The sequence below is a fragment of the Lagenorhynchus albirostris genome, chromosome X (assembly GCF_949774975.1).
Source record: "Lagenorhynchus albirostris chromosome X, mLagAlb1.1, whole genome shotgun sequence".
In the NCBI taxonomy this organism is placed as follows: Eukaryota; Metazoa; Chordata; class Mammalia; order Artiodactyla; family Delphinidae; genus Lagenorhynchus; species Lagenorhynchus albirostris.
Window position 1 is genome coordinate 97,573,240 of NC_083116.1, and position 16,589 is coordinate 97,589,828.

At 47.5% G+C, this 16,589-nt stretch overlaps 1 non-coding gene across 1 annotated transcript; it reads left to right on the plus strand.

The window, feature by feature from the left end:
* Positions 1–15,920: 15,920 nt before the first annotated feature.
* Positions 15,921–15,992, plus strand: TRNAE-UUC (transfer RNA glutamic acid (anticodon UUC)). The gene has a single exon. It is a non-coding gene; the product is annotated as a tRNA-Glu (tRNA).
* Positions 15,993–16,589: the final 597 nt, after the last annotated feature.

Sequence of the window (16,589 nt, forward strand, 5' to 3'; positions counted from 1 at the left end):
GCAGACCACTAAGAGTGTTGGCCCCATACAATCTTACAAACTGGGCTGGGGTTTGGGAGCTCAGAAAGATGGACTGCAGAGAGAGGGAGGCAAGCTTCCACCAGATGCCCAACTAGAGATGGAGACCAGGAGAGTCCCTGTTTCCTGGTCAGCATGTTGTGTGGGGGAGATGGGCTCCAGGTCAGGGCCTGCCTAATGGAGGCATAGAAGCGAAGGGTGATCGAAAACGTCCTGCCGCAATAGATTGTTCGAGGACCCAGGACAGCGCCGAATACGCAGCTGGGAAGTTTGATGAGCCCAGCTGTAGGGATTCAGGGAGGCAGAGGGGGTAAACAAAAGAAAACCAAGTCAATGTGAGATTTTCTCTTAGCTGCCACTAAACAATCACTCCTAACTGATGCAGTGCATTGCAGCTTTAGTCTCGATCTGAATTCTAACATCAATAACTCATCCTATCCCGGGTTCTCACCCTTATCCCCTCAAGGCTTTGGGTCTTCCTTGTTTTTGCTCATATACAACGGGAATCCTGTCCCCAACCTGAGCCAGATGTCTGCAGCCTCTCTTTCTGGGAACCACTTTCATGGATGTTACTTGTCTGCCTCGACTGCCCTGAGTTGCTGTTCCCAAACCCCTCATAGTGTGTGCCTGGCTGGTCTTCATTATAGTAGAAATTCCTTGAGGAAGAGTAAAGATGGTATCTCTCATCCATCTTTCCAACTTCCTTAGTGCTTCATACAAAATTCCCCCGAAAGTGTTTGTTAGATCCAATTCTATTAAGTTGAGGAGGAATATTATTTAGTGGTTAGGGGACCTGCCTCCATAGCTAGTCTTCCTGGGTTCAAATCCCAGCTTGGCCACTTACTGGCTACACGATCTTGGGCAATTGGTGGTGCTCCTTTGAAGAGATAATAATGGTACTTACCCCCCCAAAGATTGTTTTTAGGACATAAGGCACTTTCTATGTGTGCCTGCCACGTAGAAAACATTAGGTATTTGTTCTTTCTATTAAAATTGCAATTGGAGGTGGGTTGATGCAGTTAAGGCTGATCTGGGGCTTCACTCTTTCCCACAGTTCCTTCCTTTCTTCCTGTCTCCTTCCTTGGAAACCTCTTCCTCACGTTCTTGTGTCCTTACCGTAGTAGCCTACCTGGTCCCACCTTCCAGGTCAGTGTCTTCTGCTCCAAAATGACTCTCCTTCCTCGGCACCTTCTAAGCCCCCAGCTGCTTGTCACAGAGGGAAAGATCTGAGCCACCATTTCATTCTACAATGTTAGTGCGTACCATGAGCTTATTGCTTCACTTCCCAGCCCCGCAAGGCTGTTTCCATATTCATAGAGCAGACCTCAAGAGGATAGGCCAGGCAAGACATTTTTAGAAAGAGAATAGTGGGGTCCCTTCTGGGTGTCCTTAAATCACCACGTAGGCCACTAGCACCATCAACTATGAGTTGCTGCTGCAGGTGACAGGGTAGGGCGGGCACTGCCAAGTGCCACTTCCCCTCGGCAAGAATGGTTTCTGCTCTCGACCAGGCCTGGATCCCCAGAAATGTCCCCATTGGCAGACACTTCCAGTGCCAGAGGACCAGAGGATGCCAGTGACTGAAAGTTCAGGTCAGAAGACTGGGGAAGGGAAATTCTGAGACTCCTGCCAGACTGTCTCGGAGGGGGATAGTACCCCTCTTTCCCATCCCACATTCTTGCCTCCCTCCCAAGGGGGATGCATCTGCCTCTCGAGGGCACCCAGAACTCCAAATAATGCCACAGCACTACCAGTAGTAAGAGTAAGGACCGCGGGTAAGGTTTGAAGGCTTGGAGAAAATGATATCATCCTTAACAGAACTTCACATTTTTTAGAGTGCTTTCAGGCTTTTAAAACACTTTCACTTGCGTTTTCATATTTATTTTCATAATAACTCTGTAAGGTAGGTAGAGGAGGGGAAAGCTGAGGGAAGACATAGGCTGTCTTAGTCAGGTTAGTTGCCTTAACAAACAACCCCACGATTTCAGTGCCTTACAAAAGGAAAGTGTGTTTCTCACCCATGGAGCAGTGCAGTGTGAGTGTTCCTGGCCAGGTAGCTCTCCCACAGGCAGTGACTGAAGGACCCAGGGTCCTTCCATATTTTGTAGCTCTGCCACCTCTGAGGGCCTCAGACCCTTCACTTCATCCCTTCAAGTGGTCAAGAAGCAAGGGAAGAAAGAGCATGGATGAGTGCGTGGGAGGTCTTCTGAGTCAGGCCCAAAGGTGGTGTACTTATACTCCCATCCCCTTGACTTAAACTCAGTCCCATGGTCACACCAAACTGGAAGAGAAATAAAACAATCTGGTCAACAACCAATCGATCTCCACCACACAGGCTATATTCATTATGACTATTTCTGATACTAATAACTACCCATGATTGGAACCCCATTCTGCTTCCAGTACAATATTGAGAGTTACATAGATTAGCTCTACTTTTCCCGACAGCACTGGTGGGTAGGGATGGGCATCTGCATTTCATACAAGATGAATCCGAGCTGGGAGAAGTTAAGGAACTTGTCCAGGAAATCCACAGCCAGATACTGGCAGAGCCGGAAACGAAGCCAAGTCTGTTTGATGCCGAAATGTACTCTCCCCACTCGCCAGCATTCCACTGCCGGCAGGACCAGAGAGTTAGAATCCAGGCTGAGACCACATGGTGTTCCCTTTTGGGTGGAGTCAGGGTGCTTTCTTATTTCACTAGTCTTGCTTCTGCACTCCGGGCTGAGAACCCAAACTCCCTGGAAGCTGAAGCGCTTCCTGGGAAAGATTTCTGCTCCCCGTTGTGAGGGGACATCTGTGTCCCTGTGAGGCACCATGACTGACATTTTCTGCTAAAGTCAGTGGTGGTAAAACTCTTGTTTGGTCTTCTGGCTTGGCCAGGGTGTGCAGTCCCCTGGCCCGGCTCTCTTGACCTCGCTGTTTTGTCACTGCTGCCACAGACCCTCTCAGCCCTCAGCTACACCCTTCATCTGCCTCTGGTTTTTTCTTCCTCCACTCCTGAGCCACTACTGTGAGGGTCACCTTGTCACCCATGGAGGGCCAACGTATGGCTACTGCCCTCAACCCTGCTACACTCTGTGACCACATTGGATGAACTGGGAACTTCCGAAACCCTGCCACACCACACAGGAGCTGAGACGGCTCCAAAGCCACCTTTCTGCCTACTCACGTGACAGCTTTGTTTTCTGCTGTGACATCGCCATGATGGTGCAGGGCCCCCAGTGAGGTGGCCTCCTCCCAGAGGCCCAATAAGAAGTGAAGCAAAAGTCCTCTATTTTTGGCTTCCTTATTCCACTACGTTTGGGGTCTCACTCTCTCCCTGCCCACTGGGAAGCCAGGCCCTGGCATCTCACTGCTTCGTCCAGCTCTTCCTGACTCCCTTCTCTCTACCTTGCCACCTGATCTCAGAAGAAGAAGTGGAATTCTTTGTTCTAGGTGGAGCTCATCTTGGCATCAACAATGAACAGGGTGTATGTGGTCAAAGGGACTGACTCACAAGGAAGGGAGGTCTGCTAGGAAGCACTTCTAAAATATCACCCTGTGATGTGTGACATGTCTGTCCACATCTGGAGGCCCGTTCTGAAGGGCCCTGCCACCGTGCAATGCCAACCAGGTACAAGACATTCCCAAGCTGAAGACGCCACAGTCAACTGAACATCAGGCCTACTCCCTTCTCTCCAAATCGCACAGTCAGCAGTCTTACAGGTTCGTCAAACTGGGATCCAAAGCAACAAAAGGAGATCTACATGTATAGCATGCCTATCAACTGCCCTTCCTGGTGCGTTCCCCAGTTGTGTTTTGTATCACAGGGAACTACATTTCCCAGACTCCCTTGCCCTCCGGCTTCCAGCTCAGTTTGGCCATTGAGAGTCACTAGGGGCAGGAGGAAGGGAGAAGCCAGGGTATTTTACGCCCTCATTCTCCGCTTCCTGTAGCACCTCTGGCAGCAGAGATAACCCAGCTCCTCCCTCTGTGGCTACAGCTCCCTGGGATGCTTCCTCCATGGTTCAAGGTTCCCTGGATGGCCTCTGCTCCTGGTCTCCATAAAACCCCCTCTTCCTTGTGTCCCCTGAGCCCTCAAAGTGGTAGCCACTTCCTGCTGTTGCTAACCCCTGGGCCGACTGATCATTCTGTTTGGCCTTTTCACTCTTCCATTTCCTATAACCAGCTCCCTGAATTCATTTGAAAGACGTGCTGAAGTTTCTGTTTTCTTGTCCTAACCCTGAGAGATACACACATATTATACCCATCAAACATATATATACTTTCAGAAAAAATATGGACATGACATGGCTGCATATCTTTTTAAAATTCAGAACGTTACACGTGAAACTTGTTCGTGGTTTTTGGCGTTTGTTTCTCTCTGTGGCTTCCGGGAAAAGAACCACCACCTCCAGTGTTGCAGCTTGCCACTGGAGGTGACGCTCAGGTCACCCTCTGATCCCACAAGTGAGAACAGTGCCCTGTATAAAAGACCACAATTAATTTTTATTGCACATACATGTGGGGAGATACCTGCTTGGCCTCCGTGTGAGAGCCATAACTCTCTTAAATTGATGTGTCAGCGAACTAAAACTCAATATTTTTTTTCACACAGTATATTTTACAGTCAGAGGCCCTTCCCTAATCGGACTAAAGCAATTTGGCTCCCTGTCATCGCTCACTGAAAACATATGAGCTAGTTGGCATTTCTAGCAGCCCAGATTTATCAGGGTCTCTGATCGACTGCACAGGAGGTTCAGGGCTGTGGCATGGACAAAAGTGGATTTTTTATGACAGCATCACGCTGCATCTCTGTATAGCTAGATTTATCCCTTTATTTCAGAAATATTTGTACTGTCTTTAGTCCCAAATCTACTTCAGGCTGAAGAGATTCCACATAGTTTGCATGAGGGCTTGGGGTCATTCTTTCTGTACCTTATAAACTCTTATTTCCAGTCTACAAAAAAAAAAGTCCCCGGGCTGCCCTCTTCAGCAACATGGGATTCTGGAAGTTCAAGCTCTGAAATGCTAAGTCTCCTGCATGGCGGCTATCTGCAGCATTAGAGTAGGCCAAAGACAGGACTTTTGGAGCCCTGGGGCCAAGGCTTTGCCCACCAGACCTTGTAAATCTGTAGCAAAACAGAGAAAACCCACACACGAGTATGACTGCCATCCTCTTAGTAACTGTAGCAGACAGTGACAGTGTCCCCTTGGATTCCTCGTACTGTTGTCTCTGGACGCCCCTCTGGCTGCATTGTGCCTTTGCTCCTGGCTGCCTACACCTGCTCTCCTCAGACGACTGTCCTCAGGCCACTGCAACTACTCTGCTCATACGCATGGAGAGCTAAATATGCCTAGAACTTTACGTCCTCCTGGGATGGCCCTTAGCTAATGACTGATGGGTGAGGGAATATGAAAACCCAGCTCCCTTGCTTGGAGTCCCACAGAATCGGAGGTGTAGCACATACTGCAGAGCTCCCCCGTGGGATCAGGCTGAGGCTGGGACCTTCCCCAACATGGAACCCTTGCTTGGCTTCCTTCCCCTCTCATCCTGCTTCTCCCACTCCCTTCCTGCCCTCCCCAGGGAGCATTTCCTTGAGGAATCACTCACACCTGAATCCTCATCGCAGGGTCTGTTTCCCAGGAACTCAGCCTTAGACAGTAAGTGTGTTAAAAGTTCCTCATTCCAATCGCATATCTGACGCTACAACATTCTCTCCAAGTGCTTATCAAGTGTCTGCTTGGTTACTTCTAGAGACGGGCAACTCCCCATCACCTAGGGTAGAAAACCCATGGTGCAGGCAACTCCATACATCAGAGAAGCATTGAATATAATAGCTGGGAGGAGCTGTGGAGGTCATCTAGACTAACTAGTCTCAGTCTTGATATGAGCATGGTGTTGATGCCCCAGCCCACGTTCCTGAAGTCTTGGACAATCCTGGGCACACTAACAGCTTCCCACCTCAAGAGTACTGAGCAAACTCATATCATGGGCACAACCAACCCAGAAGGGCAGGTAAGTTGATGCCCAAGGGGAGAACCCTCGACAGTGGGAGGTGGGAGTTGGTGCATCAGTGCCCCAGCCTTCCCGTCCTCCAGGGAGGAGATTCCGAGATGTGAACCATGTGTCATCTCGCGTGGCCCACCACAGGATCGAACCCTAGTTGCCCCGAGTGGTAATCTGCTCATGAACTCACATCTATTACCTTCCCACCCTTGCCTTTATGACTCTCTGCATCCCCTCACTTGCGCTTCTTGACACCACCTCACAAATAAATGACCTACACCCAAGTCCTCCACTCATCATCTGTTTGGAGGGAATTCAGACTAAGACAGGGGCCCAGAGAAGCTAAAGGCTTTCTGCTTCTTTCCCCTGGAACGTCCTTCTTCCCACTAACTGAACTTCCCATCCCTGAAGATCCACTGAATTGGCAGATCCGATTCAGTAAATGATCATGGGTCCCAGCCCTTTGAGCTCCAGGCCATGGACTGGATTCCATGACACGTGCATTCATTTTGGTTAAAGTATATATATATATAGACATATACAGAGTTCTATTTTGCTAGGTAATACATTACTTGCAACCTTACTCAAGATATACTTTTTATAGCTCATTTGCATAAACACACAGTACTGTATTTATGTTTATGTCATTTTTTTTTCCCTCCGGGCACATTTTCTACACTGTGAGTTGAATTGCTGTGTTGGTTCGGGTTACTTGTGTTACTAATGAAGGGGTGAGTCAGGTCTCCTGGTTGTCAAGTCCACAAACATTAGCCCACTGTGGCCACGGACGGCCCTACTAGGCTCCCCTAAGAGCTCAGTGGAGAGACTTCCAGGCAAAGTCTCTCTGCTTGATGCCATATGGCTTTGACCCTCAACCCCCATTCAGCCCTGTGTCGAACCCCTGGATGTAGAGAGCGGGGCTGGGTCGTGGTAAGTCATAGGACTCCATTGCTTCCCTAGATTACAGCCCAGACTAACACATGTCCATGTGTCATCCTTTCCTCTGCCCCGTCCATTTCCTGCCGTGGTTCCTTGGCTGTGGAAAGGGCCCCTTTTATGATGTCAGCCATATGCGAGAATTTTCAAAAGGTTGCATCCCGAGGGAAGGTCAAAAGACCCTCATTATGCACATACAATGCCCCCTAACCTCCAGGCAAGGCACAGTCAAAGGCTACCTGCCCACACTTGGGCCCAATAATGTCCTTGCCTTCACCCATCTCACCCACTCACGCATCTCTTCAGTCCTCATCCTTCCCAGAGGATAGACGGAAGAGAGAGAGAAGTCTTGAGCTCCCCCTAGAGGCTACATGCTTTGACTTAATGTTTCTTCATCAAGTGTTGGGGGATCCTGAAGAATAAAGATATTTATCTATCGGAGAACAGAATTATGTAGGGGCTACAGATTGGTAATACATATAATATATACCTCAGAATTACATGCCTGAAACTAACATGATTAAAAACGAAGTATGAACCGTAGTATCTGTGCGATGCTTAGAATAACACTTATCAAGAGCTTCTCAGTAAATACTACCATAGTTTCATTCTTGAATAGCAAAAACAAGCATGATTATAAATTGGAAATAAAATAATCTGGATGACTACTTAGTAAAGAACTAAAGAACAACACTGCATACCTTATCTCCTACTGCTTGGGATACGTGTAAATGCGGTGTGGCCATCTTTACTCAGGCACTATTTTGAGTTCAAGAAGAAGGAAAACAGGTAAGTGTGGACTTTACTACTCCCTGTGGTCAGCACAAGGCCAACAAGTACTTCTGTGCAGGTAATACAGCTACAGAAACAAACCTTAGATACGCCTATTATGTTTTACGAGGTACTGGGAAAGTAAGAATCTTTATGGCCTATAAGACCTGGAAAACCATCCAATGTGAATTTAGAATCCTGGTCTTCAACTATCAGCTCAACGACTGAGGTCCTGACTGACCTCAGGAAACTTGCTTAACGTCTCTGGGCCAGAAATTCTTTAATGATGATGTGGAGCTAATTGTAATGGCCCTATAGCTCACAAGGTGGCTATTGTAGATGCAAGAATGCACAGAACTGGAAATCATGACCCACTTGAGCTCATGGACAAATGGGCTGTTTCTACTGAGGGAGTACAATAGACAAGCAAGTGTGAAAGCTGGTTTGGGGTCTGAAGGGAGGGCACCCGATCATAGAACATGTTTTCCTTCACTTAGCTTGTACTGCTCTTTGTGAGAAAATTATATTATTGGCTTCGATAGACAGATAGATAAGATATATGATTGCTAGAGAGACAGATGATAGGTAGATAGATAAACATTTGATGCAATATCCATATGGATGGGAATTCGCTTGTTTCACTCACTGCTGTGAACGTGCGCCTAACATGGAGGAGTTGATTAACAAACATTTATTAAACCTGTCGCTTTGCTATTTCTTATGTACTTGTCTCTCCACTTCCCATGCCTGGGAAGACCCGCAAAGGAGAGCTCGCATGTTTTCTAAAAGAGAAGTGAAGTTGGGGCGTGTAAAAGCGTGTACTAGACCCAGGTCCAGGCAGAACAGATGTTCATCTTTGGCCATGGGGTGGTGGGTAGGTCCTGGAACTGTGAACACAGAGGGGCCCTCAGAGGGACCCATTTTTCTTTACTGCTGGAGTGAAGGGTGGGGTGTGGAAACTGTGAGCACAGGAATGTCCAGGGTAAGATGGGGACTCAGTATGGCTTCTCCATGTGAGTCTAAGTGGTGTCCCATCAAGTTCGTACATCTATACACACCCTGGGTGCCCTACCGAAGGGTCCTGGGAGGAGACGAGCCTGGGTCAGCCCAGCCCCAGACCAAGCAGGTGCTAGAATCTGGGGGTTCTCTACCCAGGAGGAGCCTCCTGAGGACGGGATGACCTACTGCGAGAAGAATATCAGAGGCAGGAAAGTAGGCTGACACTGTGAAATGTTTGCTGCAGATCAAACAGTGGGGCTGGAAAAATGGTTCTCATTTCCTTGACACCAGACTAGAGGGGGTTCAAGAGTCATGGGAGGGGCTTCTCTGGTGGCGCAGTGGTTGAGAGTCCACCTGCCGATGCAGGGGACACGGGTTCGTGCCCGGTCCGGGAAGATCCCACATGCCGCGGACCGGCTGGGCCCGTGAGCCATGGCCGCTGAGCCTGCGCGTCCGGAGCCTGTGCTCCGCAACGGGAGAGGCCGCGGCGGTGGGAGACCCGCGTACCGCAAAAAAAAAGTCATGGGAGGAGAGGAAGCGAAGATGGCAACTATAGACAACTTTGTAAAGGAGTTGTACTATAAAGGGGAGGGGAGAAACGAGTGGTAGTTGGAAAGGTGTGTGCATCGGGGAGGTCTTATTTATTTATTTATTTTTGATAGCAGGTGTTTTTACGCTGATGGAAATGATTCAGGAGGGAGAGAAATATGGAAGAGAGAGAGACGACATAATTGCAGGAGCAAAACCTTGACTGAGCAACGGGGGATGGGATCCAGTTCATACGTGGAGGTGTTGGCCTTGGGTAGAAGAACACAGTTTGTCCGTGTATCAGGGGAAAAAGTCAGAATCGTGAGTACAAATGCAGGAAGGCAGACAGATATGGTGGCGGGCAGTAGGAAAGTTCTCTCCTGATTGCTTCTCTCTCAGGGTACTAAGAAACAAGGTCACCAGCTGAGAAGGAGGATGGGGGGTGGGATTTCTGGGGTTTTGAGGAAAGATGAGGAAGCATGAAATAGTCATCTCAGGGCGAGGGGCGAGCAAATTGATTGGGGAAATGGGGTACGATTGCCTGGCTGCACTGAAGCCGCACTTGACGTCTGCCGTGGTAAACTTCAAGTCAGACCAGTCAGCAATGGTTGAGTGTTTTTCGCCAGCCACCTTCAGCTCTTTAGGAGCTCGGCTGGAAGATGGCAGCTGGAATTAAACAAGGCTGAGCTGGCTTAGCAAAGGCAAGCAAAATGATGGAGTTGAGAGAATGTACAAGGAGTTGACACTGTGTACAAGGAGTGGTATGTACGGTGAATACTGTGGACTCTAACAAAAATGGTGGAGATGGAGGAAATGAAGGGGATAATGGGTGGTGAAAAGTTGGCACAGTAACAGGACTGGGGGACCTAAGGGGGCCCAAGGTTGGTTGAAGTCACAACGCAAGAGAGAGTGAGAGGGGATGATAGGAGGTAGGAACGTGGGAGGCTTGAAACGAACGTTAGGGAACGGAGCAATCCTTGGTAATGAGACCTTGGCAACGGCTCATTGATGAAGGTGGTGAAGACCACAGGAAGTGAGGGTGTCAAGGAAATGAGAGGCCAGAATGTTGGAAGGACTCCCCATGTGTATGTTGAAATGACCAAGAATTAAAGTCGTAGCGGTGGAAAGTAAGACACTGATCTTGGTGGTAAAGTCTTCAGTGAAAGTGCGGGGTGAAGGTGGGGTGTGTCTGGTCAGAGGAAAGAAGGTGACTACAACGAGGAGACTGCAGCGGCCGTGAGAATGCCCCTCTCAGACCTCTGACGGTGGCCAGTGCCACTGACCTATGGCCCCAGCTGCTGTGCTCTGAAATCCATCACCCTGCTGAAGCCCCGCCCCTCACTGGCTGCTCCCAGCCAGAAAGTGAGCACCGCAGGGGTATGAAAGCAGAAACACTCCTGGGAGATGCAGCTTTGGCTCCAGAGTTCCCCATCAGCTTCACCAAAACGTTTTCAGGCATGCAATAAAATCGAAGGCTTTTCCTACCCAACCTTCCTCTCTTTTGCAGGGTTAGACCCGCATGCTCTGGCTCCTCCAGCTCTCTCTCCATTTTTTCCCTCCAAGTTGGTTCCTCCAATAAATCTCTCGTACATCTAATCTTGTCTTGGTGTTAGCTTCTCAGAGGACCTGAACTAGCACAGAGAAGCAATGGGGAATGTTGTCTACGATTGCTTCCAAGAGTCGGGGTGCTTTAGAGAAGAGGGAGGGACAAAATAACCTAGAAGTAGCAGTAAGGAGTAGGAAAATATTTATCCCTTCCCCAGCCCCAAGGATTCATGAAGGTTCGGTGCGGCAGGATGGTGAGAAAATGCCATCCGCTTTAAGGGCTCGGGATTCAGACAGAATTCAGGTAGGTAAAAAATGAGGGGAACCTTCTAATAATCCCTGACCTGGCCACCTAGCCTGATGACACCAATGCTGTCCTGTCTAGGTGCCAGGATCCTAACTCGGGCCTGTGGCCTACATGGCAGAGGGCAGGCCTGGGGCCCAGATTAGCCCCAGACCTTGTGAAACCTCTGGGTCATCGTGCTGACTCTTCCTTCCTCTTCCAGGCACTTGAATTAGCCAGCAGGATTCGAATCCTACCCAGGGCCCCACCCTTATTTTTGGTTAGTTATTTTCCTGTTTCTTCTCCCTTCACCCAGAACAAAGCTCTATCCTAAAGCCAGAGTTATCAGTTTGGACCTGAGCATCCTGTCTGCCTTTTGCCATTCCCTGTTCTCCTCCAGGGATGGAGTCTGTCTCTGTGCCTTCAAATGGTTGGGGGGTCTTCACCAGTGACAGATGTTCAGGAAACACCTTCTCAAACCCTAAGGATTTGGCCAACTTCTGAAGTCCTTGCTGAGACCCACCTAAAAAGTTCTTGAAGTAAGGCAAGGCTGCAGGACCTAATGGACACCACCTGAGCCTTTGGATGGCTTTTCCAGGGAAGCTGGGCAGTTCCTCAAGTAAACATTCCAGCACTTCCTGGGGGCCTAGTACTGCTCAGGGACTCATAGGGATGGCATGCTTGAGTCTGCACAAGTCCTGCTGCTGTGCTGGGATCTTAGTCTCGTGCTGCTCTCTCCAGCCCTGCCCAGCCTTCCCACGTCGTCTGCATCCATTCACACCAACTGACCTGGCAGTCACCTCATCCAGGGTCTTTGTTTTGTTTGGCCTTGTAGCGGTCACTACTGATGCCTCACATCCCCCTGGTTCACTTCTCAGGTCCCCTGCAACTGGGCTTGTCAGTTCCCATGTGTTCTTGTTGCTTCCCACCTCAAGCACCTGCCTCTCTCTGCTTCTCTGTCTTGGGAATTTCAGTAGCATCAAAGGAGACTGCTCAGCCCTAAGCAAAGACAGCCCAGAAGGGCAGGAGATTTGACGCCCTCATAGGCGCTTTTTTTTTTTTTGGCCACACCACGCGGCATGTGGGACCTTCATTCCCTGACCAGGGATCGAACCCACACCCCCTGCATTGGAAGCACAGAGTCTTAAACGTTTTTTGGTTTCTTTCTTTTTTTTTTCCATAGGGGCAATATCTAACCAATAGGAGATTAGAATCAGTGGACTACATATTCCAGCTTCCTCAGTGGGATAATTCTAAGGTACCCTGTAATAAGGTGAATGGTGGCCACCCCCCAAAAGAGATGTCCAAGTGGAACCTGTGAGTGTGTCCTTAGTTGGAAAAAGGGTCTTTGCAGACATGGTTAAGGATTTTGAGATGAAATCATCCTGGATTAGTGTGGGTCTTAAATCTAATGACAAGTACCTTACAAAAGAAGAAATGAGAAGACAGAGAAGGTGACGTGAAGACAGAGGCAGAAATTGGAGGGATGCATCTACAAGCCAGGGAGTGCTGGCAAACCACCAGGAGCTAGGAGGGACTCAGGGAACAGATTCTTCCTCAGAGACTCAAGAAGGAACCGATCCTGCTGATACCTTGATTTCAGATTTGTGGTCTCCAGAACTATGAGAGAATAAGTCTCGTTGTTTTAACCCACAAAGTTTGCGATTATTTACTACAGCAGCCTTAGGAAACGGACATAGGTTTCTACACAGTTTCTCAGAGAGTTCCTAGGGATTTGAGCTCCAGTTGCCCACAAGGATAACCCACACCTTAATGTATCTTTCATTGGGCTCTTTTTCCTGTCCCACTTTTCCCACTCCCTCATTTGAGCTTCGTGGGATCTGCATCCAAGTCTTCATCTCAAGGTCTGCTTTTGGGACAAGCAAAACTAAGACATGCATATTGAAGAGAATGCTTCTGCCAATAACTCAAGATCTGACCAGTAATATTATTACCAGGGTTTGCTGCCCTCTCTTTTTCCTTCTTCTTTCATGTCTGTTTGGTTTCTTTCAGTCAGTGGTGTTTGATTCATTCACTCTCTCTATACAGCTGGAGGGAGGATGTGTCTGTCCCTTAGAAAACCAAAAAACTGAGACAGGATAGGTTTGGCTTCTAGGAATGCTCTGAGAAATACCATTTCCTCAGGAAACAAACAACCTTGCCTCTTTGCTATGGTACCACCAGTGCCTTTACCACCAAAGCATCTCAAAGCTATAATGGTTCAAAAGCAATCCATGATCTCAGGCTTTTAAGCCTGAACTGCTTATTCTATCTATTCCATCAAGGTCACACTGGGACCTCCCCAAATTGTATGTCCTTCCCTCTGGGTCTATTTGACCTTTGGATTCCAGCCATGTCCACCACTGGACAAGCCTGCTACTGACAGGGTCATGGGTGGGACAAATATGTTTGTTCCTCTTCATGTATTTGATGCTGTCTTTGAGCACATTCTAAAGCAGTGGGATTTGGGCATTAGTTTCTGACCTTCATTATCTGAGCTGCCTGCTCTTCTCTGTTAGAACTCATAGATATTTAAAGTGAACTGTTAGTTTCACATAAAAGTTTAGGAAAGTTTACAGTCAGAGAGTAGTCCAAAGTCTATTCATTTATCACCTGCCATCTATTTTCTAGTTCAGGTGAGAAAGATGGATTTTTCCTGCTTTTATTTTGCTTCCATTCTAATTCAAAAGTTTTGACTCATTCATCTACTCTGATGCCATTTTGCTTTCCCACATGTAGAATTCTTGACTCTTGGATAGAGTGAGAAAAAAACCTGGGTATAAGGGCTTCCCTGGTGGCGCAGTGGTTGAGAGGATGCAGGGGACACGGGTTCGTGCCCCGGTCCGGGAAGATCCCACATGCCACGGAGCGGCTGGGCCCATGAGCCATGGCCGCTGAGCCTGCGCGTCCGGAGCCTGTGCTCCGCAATGGGAGAGGCCACAGCAGTGAGAGGCCCGCGTACCACAAAACAAAAAACAAAAACAAAACAAAACAAAACCAAACAAAAAACCTGGGTATGAAAGTAGAGAAAGATTGTTGGTTACTTAAAAGTTAAAACTGGAAGGGATCTAAAATATAACATAATCCAGCTGCTTTGCTTTATAGGTGGGGAAACTGACACTCAGAGAGGTGAAATGACTTCCCCAAGCTCAAATGACTAACCGCAAAGTGAGCTGCAGAACTTGGCAGAGAAATGCGACCCTACAGGCCACAGTGCTTCCATGACTAAGTGGGTTGGAAATTGAAAACCAATGCTTTCCCAGTATCTCCAACTGCCCAGGCTGAGGCTGCTGTCTGTTGTCTGAGTCAGGTTTATTACTTCCTTCTTTCAACTGTGCTTTACACATCTCTTCTTGTATTCTCATCTCTTAACGGAGACATTATTCAATTCAATAGGGAGCTCACTTTCTGTCGTCCGCAAGTTCCCTTTGTAAAACATGAAGCAGTCAATATTTTCTAAAAATCCAGTATTAGATAAACCTACCATTAACTGAACATATTCCCTTAGAATTTCCCCAGAATGTTTATTTTTGCCCAGTGTGGGGACAATGGCTCACACTGGATATTCCATCACCAATGTTCCTCATCACACTGAGGCCAGAACAGAGGTTTTCTTCCAGCCTGAAACAGGGAGGTGCCACCCATTTGTTAAAATGAAATAAATGTTCTCTGCAGCTTGGGCTCCCGGGCAGTAGACAAGCCAAATAAATGCAGAATCGCTCTTTTTTTACTCCAATTCTATGGTTTCAGACAGAATACAATATCTATCCATTGTCTAACACAGCCCGTCAGCCAACTGGCTGACAAAAAATAATCTTAAATGGACACTTTGAAGATGGGTCAGCCCATGGCTTTTTTCTCATAGGTTTCAATCTTAATAGAAAACTATACTTAGCATTTATGGAACCTTGTCAGTCAAAAATCAGGGGCCGTACTGAGTCACAATTCCTTTTTGCTAAGAGCAAAAGTAGCACTTGGATGCTGTTATTTTTACTATCATTATTAATATTATTTTTGAGAACACAGTATGATGAGCAACCTAATTTTTTTTAGCATTGACTCATTTTTTTTATCAAAAGCCTATGAAAATTACCAGCTGTGCAGGCTTTGAGCCTCACTTCTCTCATCTATAAAAAGTGGACAATAATATCCACCTGGCAGAGTTATGAGGGTTAAACAAGAGAGCATTTGTAAAATGATTACCTGATACAGAATCAGTATTTCTCAAAGATAAGGAGATCTTTCTTTCCTCCTAAGCATATAATCATTCTGGTAGTCAGGTTTTCCTTCCTCCCACAAAAATTCAAGGATGGTCCCTAGACAACCACAGCAAGCAACCCAAGGTTTTCCTCATAACAGGAGGACAATAAATTTTGTTGAATAAATTGAAATGAAGCTTGATGTAACACCCTTCCCTAGATCGGGCTATAGAACTGTCTCATTATTGAAGGTCATTGACCCCCAAAAATCAATCAAGGGCTCTGAACTACAATGTAAATTAGCATTCTTTTAGAGAAAGACACAGGAAAGGCTGAACTCATATCATTTCAAAAATCAAGAAAAGGTGTCTCTGCTCCCAGTATGGTTGAGTAAGCTCCTACTGGACTAACTTTCCCATAGATAACAGCTATAAACTCTGGGGAAAAAAAACACACAAAGAAACCCCAGCTACCTGAAGGCTCTGGAGAGTGAGCAAAAATAAGAAAATTCCACTGGGGAAATCAACCTTGGGAAGCAGGGAAAACATGGAATGAGCTTCTGCTGTTTATAGCTCTTAGCCTGAGATTAGGCTGTAGTCAGCACTGCAGAGGGCTGTTAAAACTCCCATAGAAAATCCATTTTGGGAATTCCCTGGTAGTCCAGTGGTTAGGACTTGGCGCTTTCACTGCCATGACCCAGGTTCGATCCCTGGTCAGGGAACTAAAATCCTGTAAGCTGTGTGTTGCAGCACAGCCAAAAAAAGAAAGAAAGAAAGAAAGAAAGAAAATCCAGTTTTTCTAGCCTGAAATGTTCAGGGCAACTCATACCCACAGTCGCTAGAGTGTGAGAGAAAAATCCTAGAATGAAGTTATCCAGAGAATAGAAAGTCTAAATTCTATGTGTATCCTTTGCCCAAACCTCCAGCTGACCCCTGAACCACGGACACAGGGAAGACACAAAGTATCCCAGCTAAGGACAAAATAATTATATTGAGATTTGAGATACTACCTAAGAGATAGAGTTTGCAGTTTAAGTCCAACCAATTTAATTGCCTGCTTAAAAAGAGAAACAATCTTTGGAGGAATATAACAGAAATCAGAGTCCCCATAACATTCAGAATGTCCAGGATATAATGCAAAATTACTTGAGTTGTGAAGAATTAAAAACATCACCCAGGGCTTCCCTGGTGGCGCAGTGGTTGAGAGTCCGCCTGCCGATGCAGGGGACACGGGTTCGTGCCCCGGTCCGGGAAGATCCCACATGCCGCGGAGCGGCTGGGCCCGTGAGCCGTGGCCACTGAGCCTGCGCGTCCGGAGC